This window comes from Pinus tabuliformis, chromosome X (genome assembly GCF_031772625.1).
Source record: "Pinus tabuliformis cultivar Carrire ecotype Pingquan chromosome X, CPIR1, whole genome shotgun sequence".
Lineage (NCBI taxonomy): Eukaryota > Viridiplantae > Streptophyta > Pinopsida > Pinales > Pinaceae > Pinus > Pinus tabuliformis.
The window spans coordinates 1420943633-1420953050 of NC_142308.1; the positions used below are offsets into that span (position 1 = coordinate 1420943633).

The following is a 9418-nucleotide window of genomic DNA, read 5'->3' on the forward strand; positions in this document are numbered from 1 at the left end:
GAACATGGGGGTAATTTACCCGTTCCTTTACCGTAGGAAGGAAGTTCTTCAGAGTCGTACCCAGCCGTCTATTCGGTCCCACCTCCAAGCAACCTAGTTGTCTCCTTCGACTGGAATCAACTAGGCAGACCCCGTTTACCAGCTAGTGTACCATTCCAAATTATTGTTCAAATATATAGAATGGTTATGGCTGGTACCATCATAGATGAGGGGGCTTCTGTGAGTATCCTTTCCTCAACTGCTTGGAAAGTGCTTGGTTCACCATCGCTTTTGCCTGAGATGAGAAATCTGACAGGCTTTGATAAAGGAACCAGTCGACCGTTAGGGATCCTTCCCAATATGCCCATAACATTGAGAGGGAAAACCGTTCACATGAACGTGATGGTAGTTCAAGGACCCCTGGATTACAATCTACTCCTTGGACGAGACTATATTTATTGCATGGGAGCAATTGTCTCCTCACTCTTTAGAGTAATGTGTTTTCCGCACGAAGGAAGAGTGGTCAAGCTCGTAGACCAGCTTTCATTTCCCGGATCACGCATAGCAAATAGTCATATACCATCCCTGAATGGTCTTTTCATGCAAGAAATGTCTCAATCTCTAGTCCGTCCACCCGATGAGTGCGAGTGATTCGGGGGGACATGACTGAAACCCAGGGGGCATGCATCCTGGTCTGCTTCGGCAGGAAAACTTCGGGTATAAGGTAGGTTTCCGCGAGAGAATATGACCTCCGTACTCCTGTCTGTGATTGGAAGGGGGAGTTGGACTGGAACAAGATCCTCTTGTCAAAGTTATGTCAGGGACGGTCACGCCATACCATCCGCTCACCTTTGTTTATTTTGGTAGACATCGCCGAAGAAGTGTTTTGTTTGCGCTGTGAATAGAACAATCTTTGGGTAACCTGTAAGAGGTAGGCCTCTCTCGGTAAAACAAATGTTTTAACGGACTGAAGAAGGGGTAACCTTGAAACTCTGTTTTATACCTGGGGGCATGCAAACCTTTTGGAGTGCAAGCGAAGAGCGACTATTTATTTTTTAAATTTATAGGACCTCTAACCCTTTAAACTCGTAGGATTGGTCGTCTCCTAACTTGCATAAAGAAAGGATGTGGGGCAAAACTCTAAAAGTTGCCGTTTTTATATGAGACATTCTTATCACACGACTGGATTAATCGAGCAGTTTTAGCACATAGTTCAAGCTCGTTAAAAAATAAACATAAGACATGAGAAAATGTTTCCACCTGCGTTTAAGCTCATTAAAAAATGAACTATTCCCCGGTAAATAACCATCGTGAATGTAGTGCTTCAGCCATTAAAGCCTTGGTCGTGTTTGCACCGTCACCTGCACTTTTTCATTGGCCAATCATTCACCTCCATTTGATTGTTTACCCATTTTGAGGAACAGCTGCAAAGAGTGATTTCACTAGCCAGCCTTGTGACACTGCCATGATTGGAAAATTCCAAACCTTACCTGGAATCAGCTGCTACCCGTTTTATCACTCGTTCCTCAAAAGACGAGTCTCCTTTAAGCTCTTTTCAACTGACTTGTAAAATATGAAAAGATTGCCGAGTCCTTGGCCTTTCCAGCTCGTTAAAGGGACAGGAAGTGCTATCCCTCCTCTAGATTTTAATCTTTTTGGACCTGAGGGATTATTACACAAAAAGATTGAGCGCTTGTTTTGTTCGGCTCGTTAAAACTATCGAAAATTCATCCCTTCTGTATTGTTTTATACTTTTTCGGACTTAAGGGATTAGATGACGAAAAATGAATTTTGGAGTTTCCTTTACGTTCCTTTTCAGACTCTCTAAAATTGAAAAGGACCGAGTTATCTTTGTCATTAAACTCGTTAAAAAGATTAATAGCGACAAACTTGTCTATAGACGAGAACGAGTTTCACTATCGCTAGGCTCGTTAAAACATAGCGATGGGTTTGCCCGAAGGGAAAATTATAGAACAAGCATATGTTATCCTCCTCAAGATTGACAAAAATAAAGAGGTACTGGTCAGCAATGACTGGGGAAAAATTGGGAAGAAAACTCAAAGAAACTTTGTTGGTAGCAAGTCGCTCTTGAACATGACACTTCCACTCCGTGTTCGAGTCGGGTTGGGTTGTTTCATTCACCGGTCACATCACCATGGTCACGCCATACCATCCACATTTGGGGCTAATGCTACCAATCCATCACATCAGTGTCGCCGATATGTTCAAGAGAAGTCATTCTGAGAATTCACCTATGTCTCACCCACTACCATACATTATACTCCATTCTTTCATGACCGCCACCCTGAACCTTATATCACCAGATCGTTTTCACCTCCATCAAAATCATTTGCTCCGTTCCGTGTCATTGATGTGGGATTCATTAAGGCCCTCCTGTGACAGATCACTTCTTGTCGACATCAGCTCATTATCCAAGAAGTTGATCTAGGAACACCCCATTCAGTACTTTGAAGCTTGCATGCCTCAATGGCAAGTTTCTCACTTCCGGCGACAGGTTTACATCAATGGCATTCGACCGAAAGATTTTGCGTGGTGTTTGACGCCAAGTCCTTTATTCACACCACGTGAATTGTACTGCAGTACCTTGAGGATCATTATCATTATCGGTGATTCCTCTCGCGCTTGTTAACAGTTTACATCATTGACTGGTAATCAAGCGATGTCTTTCCATGTTCGACTTTAGAACATTTCTCACATGGATCGACTTGTACTTTGAGTGAAGATCGGACGAGATTGAAGACCCCGGATCTAGTTTCATCCATCCGGGCTGCGATATATATTCAGGGAAATAAAGACATTAAATGTACATCATTGCTGCACAGATAATCATCCACTCAAAAGGATGATGGCTCTACCAGAATCATCAGTCTACACTCAGACGATTGTCTGTCCTATGTACATGGAAATGAATTTATAAAGCTGAGCATGGGAATGCCTGCCTCAACTAGATCATGAAAACAATATGAAGATAATGTATTGTATTGTATCTTATTACAGGTCTCCTCCCAGCATTGAAAGAACTTTGGATCCTCATAATAAAGCATTTCACCCGACACCAAAAGGTTAACGGCCTCATACTTTAGGGGGTAACTGTTATAGAAATTTTTGTGCCCTAAAAATCCAAGCATGAAATGTCCATAAACCAAGGGCTCCTAAGTCCCTAAAAGTGTTTTTCTAACCCCTAAAGGAACAAGGTCAACAGATTACAGCTTCTCCCAGAAGTTCTCCACCAGAAACTAAGAATTGGTCAAAATATGATCATTTCAGCTGCTCCACTGGCTAGGTGCGTTGCATTGCACCTAAATACACTGTGAGAGTGCGTTGCATTTCAAAAGTCCCTTCTGTGGGGTGCGATGGGCGAGAAATGACAAATGGCAGTGTCATTCCGCGAGGTGGAGAGACAATGGAAGCTTCCAGAATCTTCTCCTGTGACACTTGCCTCACTGAATTCGACCAAGGATCAGTAAGAGGTCTTCAGTCTCCAAGTGGAAGCAAGAACTGACAGAGAGAAGACACTAATCAAATCACAAGTTGACTCATCCTCCTTACAGATATCTATATATGGATCCCTCATCCCAGAGATCCAGAGGCTGGAATTTTGCATATTGTAAGGAATTGTTGTTGGTTTCTAGAGACAAACATCAGATTGTTGGGTGATTTGTGCTTTGTTTGAGGTGAAGAGGGGCTTCTTTGCTGGGAGGTTGATGCTGGGTCGGAACCGCTGGTTTATCAATAAAAAAATATTTGAGTTTTCCTCCATGCTTTTGTATCATTGATGCTTGTTACATTTTGTATGGTTAACTTAAATCTGATCCTAAGTTGTTTATGAATATAGATCCATGTCTTTGTATAGTGCTCTTCTTCTGTGATCTTACAGGTACTTTGTGAAGCCGGGCAAGCAAGGGAGCAGGTAGCTGGAGACTATCAAAGAAGAGAGGGATTGGATCAAAGGATTAGCGCAAGACACAGGTTGGTTCTTTCTATTCCTCTCTATCTATAATTCATAAAGGAAATACAAAAGTAGTTTTTCTCTGTTTGTTTCTAAGGCAGCTGTCACACCTTAGTGGGATAGAGCAGTTCTAAATAGACACTTTTCCCGGTAACACTAATTGCTAATGAAGTTGGTTGAAATATTGAAGGTAACAATGTTATAGGGACAATGGACTATCATGGCTCTTGAAGGTTCGTTCAAGAGGGAGATGACCACCTCTCATTGAATATAAGTGCCTTTTGATTTATGTTACCCCTTTATGTCTTTACTCTCTTTTAGATTTATTGATCTGATCATTGATTATACTTCCTACATGTATATTTGAGTATTTGGATACTTCTAACCTCCTGATGAGATTTCATAAGAGGATCCTTCTTGAGGGTCATCTAAGGTGCAAAAAAAGATGGCTAGTGCAAGAAGAAAAGAGCTACAATTTCCCATGATAAGTAAAGTGATACAAAGTGCAAAGGTACTTGAATATTATAAGGTATGTATAGTATATTGTTTCAGGTGCAATATTAGATGGAAAGGTAAGCCCTAAGGTATGATAGGAATATCACCTTCATGAATAACTCATGCATATGAAAGTAAGTATGATCTCCAGTAAATATGATATATTGGCATACTTGATGTTTGGCAAGTATCTTACTTTTTAGACATGACAAATTTCTTGATTCTATGAAGTAGGCTAGATACATAGATTTTTGATATATGGTGACTCGATACTATTGTTAATGCTTTTGATAATCATGATAACCATGATGATAGAAGTGTAACAATAAGATTGATTTTAAGGATCTTATTGTTGACCGTGTGTTGGGCCTCCAAATTAACCTTAATTTTCACTCCATTTTCACCTTTTATCCTCATTTTGTCATCTCATTTCACCATATTATCATTACATAACCCTATATTTCCATTACCATATGAGTTTATATTCTCATTTTCCAAAGTTATTAATTTCATGTATTTAGAGTGAATTTATGATTAAAAGTTAGAAAAATAACATGTATTTGCTTATACCTAAAAGTGGCTTGAGTTTGATGACAAGTGTAGATCATTTGGAAGCTTCCAAGGCACCCTTATGTGGCCTCCCAAGATCAAATTCGAATTTCAACTCAAGAGGTGGACCTTATTCCAAGGAGAAAGATCATGGAGATTTTGATGTGTCATGGGATTTGTTTCTAGTATTTGGGGATAAGTTGAGACAAGTGTGGGTCTAGTAGATATTTAAGGGATCTACATTTATTGAGTAGATATCCCTAATTCATGTATAAATAAGAGGAGCATCCTCCAAATCATGTAATGAAGGAGGAGGAGGGAGAGAGAACAATTATCAATTATTCATTAGCATTAGATTTATGTTCATTCAACATGAATAATACCATTTTCTCCAAATCATGAGTTATGAGTGTTGTTTGATTCTTAAGGTGTGATAGTTGTTCATGTGTGCTCATTGAGGAATGGAAGGATCCCCATACTGAGATAAGTGCACTTTGTTGTAAAGTAATGTTGTGAATATACTAATTTCAATTATGATGTTCATCTTATTTCTTTCTCGTAAATACTTATAGATAATTTTAGTATGAATTCATGTTGTGGCCATGTTTTGTTGTGTGAAGGTTGATCTCCTTTCAATAGCTAGTTTTGATGTGAGAAGGAAAACCAGGAACTCCTAAGTTAGGAGTCTCTTCTCCATGAGCTAGATTAAATTGAAATAAGATTTACTTTCTCTTATGCTTTCCTAGATTACATTTATGTGAATATTGATTCCCTTTCAGTATCTAGAGAAATCAAGTCCTCCTAAGTTAGGAGACTCTTCTCCATTAAGAACTGAACTGAAAACAATATTTACTTGCTTTCATTTACATGCTTTCTTTCCTGCTTTCTTAGGTGTTTGACAATGTTATTATAGAAAGATGGTAGAAGGACAACCAGGACTCTTGAACAAGAGACTCTTCTCTATCTTCTAAAGTAAAATAATTCCATTGATCAAACATTATTTTTATGCTTTCATAGAGTAGATCTGATAGTTTAGATTTGTAATATGCATTTCCATTCTAAACAAACTTCTTACACCTGTTTCATCTAAGGTCCCATATATATTGGTTTGCTTCTAAGTTTACGATTCCCCGGATTGATAAATTAAATGACAGGGATTTAGCAGACAACTAAATCGCCCAACATTTTGGCGCCGTTGCCGGGGAAAGCAAACTTAGATGTAAGCTAGTTAAGAAGATTGTTTAGGAAGAATTTTTATTTAGGATCATTTAGGGTTAATTGCATTTAGGAATTTTCATTTAAGTTTATTATCATATAGAAAACATAGAAATAGAACGCAAATCAAAAACCCCCCCATTAAAAAAAACAAAAACACAATAAAGATCCATATGTATATATGGAAAAACGATGAGTATAAGTTTGGAACAACTCGCTCAGATCCTAGCAAATGTTAGGATCTCCTCTTCTTGCGAAGAAGAGATCTTGACAGCAGCCAAAAGCTTAACTACTCCTCTAGAAGAAAACAATGAATTAACATTTGAAGAATCATCCTGTATATCTGACGATGAACCATTGTTTGAACAGGAGAATGAGGAGGACGAAGAGAAGTTGCAGCATGATCTGAATGAGAATGGAAATCACGCCTATGAAAGCCTTATCGACAAGTGGTTTCGATGGTTTCAAACAAGTACAAGGTTAGATCGATTTTGTTTTTATTTCATTAGATCATACTCACAAAAACTAGATTCGATCATCCTTGTATATTTTCATTTTAAAATTGCGAAATTGAAAATGAATATATTTTTACTACTATTGCGTGAATGGTTACACTGGAAATTTAATTACACGTAATAGTTTGTAATCTTCAATTAGCATAGAGTAGGTAGGATCATATTTTATGTTTCGAATAAGTATGCTCTCCTCCTGCGTCTTTGTACGATCTCGAGGATCAGAAAGTAGCATGTTTATAGATGTTTTCAGGGTAGCAATATACTTGTCTCCATTTGCTTTAAAAAAATCATCTTAAATCAAAAAAAATCCTAAGTTTTTTTTAGGGTTAGAATAAAATTTTAATCTTTTAAAAAAGATTTTGATTTAAAAAAAAAAAATTCACTTTCTTTTATTTAAAAAAGAATTGATTTTAATAAAAAATAGAATAAAATAAAATTCTTTAGAAATAAATTTAATTTTTTTTTTTTATAAAAATAAATTTAGAAAAAATTAGTTTTCATTTTTAATTTAAACCAAAAAAAAAAAAAAACACACAAAAATCAATTTAAAAAACAAAATTTGATTTTGACATAAAAATTCTTAGGAATAAATTCCTTTTATTTATTTAAATTTATTTTGGTAGTAACTAGGAATAGAATTTATTTATTTTTTTTAGTTTAAACAAAAAAAATGATCTACTAATTAAAAAAAAAACAAAATAAATCAATTTTATTTTTTTAGTTAGAAAAAAAACATTAGAAAATAGATCAAATTAAAAAAAAATAAAAAAAATAAAAAAAAAAAATCATTTTCTTAATAATAAATCAAATTAAATTTCTTTTTAGAGATTTTAATTTAAAAAAAAAATAAAAAAAATAAAAAAATTTAATATAGGATTTAATTTTTTTTTTAACACAAAACAAAATAAAACAATTTTAGTTTCAACAAAATAATTTTAATTTAGTTAAAAAAGAAAAAAAACAATAACAGAAGAAATTTGAACACTTCTTGCGTACAAGCTAAATGCAATTCATTATATGTAGTCGACAGGGATCCATAATAAAGATTTTCCTTCCCAGAAGTTCTCATCACTCCACAAGTATCCATCCTATTTTGATGCTTCTTGCAACTCACATGATGCTCCGTACCAAAAACTGGAACTGTATTGCAGGGCATTCTATCAAATCCGGGTGGAATGGGCAAAATTCTTCCACCGTTATGGCCAATCTGTGCAACATAAAAAAATGATTATATCAGCGACAATGAAAGATAGGCAGGTATATAGAACGCAAGTGGGAAGACCTTACATATGCTCACTGAGAAAAATTCAATTTAATTGCTGGCATAAGATCTGATAGTTTCGTTGGCTGAAGCGCCCACATTAAATAACAACAACCATAAATAAAAAATAAAAAAAATCGATTATGAGAATCATTAGTCTGTGTTTCCGAGGAAGTGCAGATCAGATGTATGGTGCCTTGAATATCTTGTGAACTTGCAGCTTGAGCCCCTGCAGCAAGCAATTAGATAATAATAATAAAAAAAAAAAAACGCGCAAAGCAGGGCTACTGCTGTGGGTTCTGGCATCAAGCGAAGAACATGCAATCCAGCCATAGCACAAGCCCTTTCAACACGAGTTTGCTGAAACTGGTTAGAGGAACCTAACACTATTCGCAACACCCCGGTGTGTCAATGGGATTCCCAGTTCCGCTGCGATACCTGAAGCAGCAGTGATTCCCAGAATGACTTTTACTTCAACTCCTTGCAGTCGGAGGAAATCCATCTCTTCCAAACACCAATGGGTCGCCACCTTTGAGTCTGACAATAGTTGCTCCAGCCTCAGCAAAATTAAGGAGGAGTTGGTGAATTTCATCCTGAGTTCGACTATGGTAGCCAGCAATCTTTCCAACATACAGCAACCTGGCTCCAGGTTGAACCATGTCCATTATATTTGTGGATACCAGGCGATCATACAAAACAAGATCTGCAGTTTGCATGAGTCGGAAAGCCTTTAATGTTAGCAGCTCTGGATTGCCGGGGACAGTTCCCCCCAGATAAACACTTCTCTTCTTCCTTTGAGAATTCTTCGTATCCCGCTGATTTCTGAGCAATTTTAGCATTTCATGTAACTGTGGCCGCTGCAGAGCAATGTCGTGCTCTTCTTCTTCGACAAACACTTCTTCGTTGGAGGATGATGAAAACGATGGCGAGCCTCCAGTAACTGAGGAATATTTATGCAGCCATGTGGGTGCCGAATGCCCTTCAGTAAAAGGGGAGGAGCCCTTCACATCGAGAGGTGATTGCAGAAAGCTGAGGAGCCATGGAATGAATGAAATAATTCTTTGGACTGGTGGATGCATTGGGCATCAAAGAATAATTATATAATACTTGCTGGAATTGTAATGGCCGTTGAAACAAGGGGAGAGACATCCATGAAAAGAAGATTCAAGCGACCCTCATTCTTCTTTTCCATTATTAGATTAAATTTGTTTTGTATTTATTGTAATATATTATTTTTATTTTATTTTTGTTTTATATTTAAATATTTTTATTTAATGACTTGATTTCTTTTGATTTGTATATTATTAGTTATATTTTTTTAATGATTGATTTGTTTTTGTATATATTTAGATATAATTTATTAATGATTGATATCTTTTGATAATATTTGATTTGTATTAATATGAATTACGATTGTATTAATATATCACTATA

General features: G+C 36.5%; 1 pseudogene; it reads right to left on the minus strand.

Moving 5' to 3' along the window:
* Positions 1–8457: 8457 nt before the first annotated feature.
* On the minus strand, positions 8458–9063 carry LOC149145363 (S-adenosyl-L-methionine-dependent uroporphyrinogen III methyltransferase, chloroplastic pseudogene; annotated as a pseudogene).
* Positions 9064–9418: the final 355 nt, after the last annotated feature.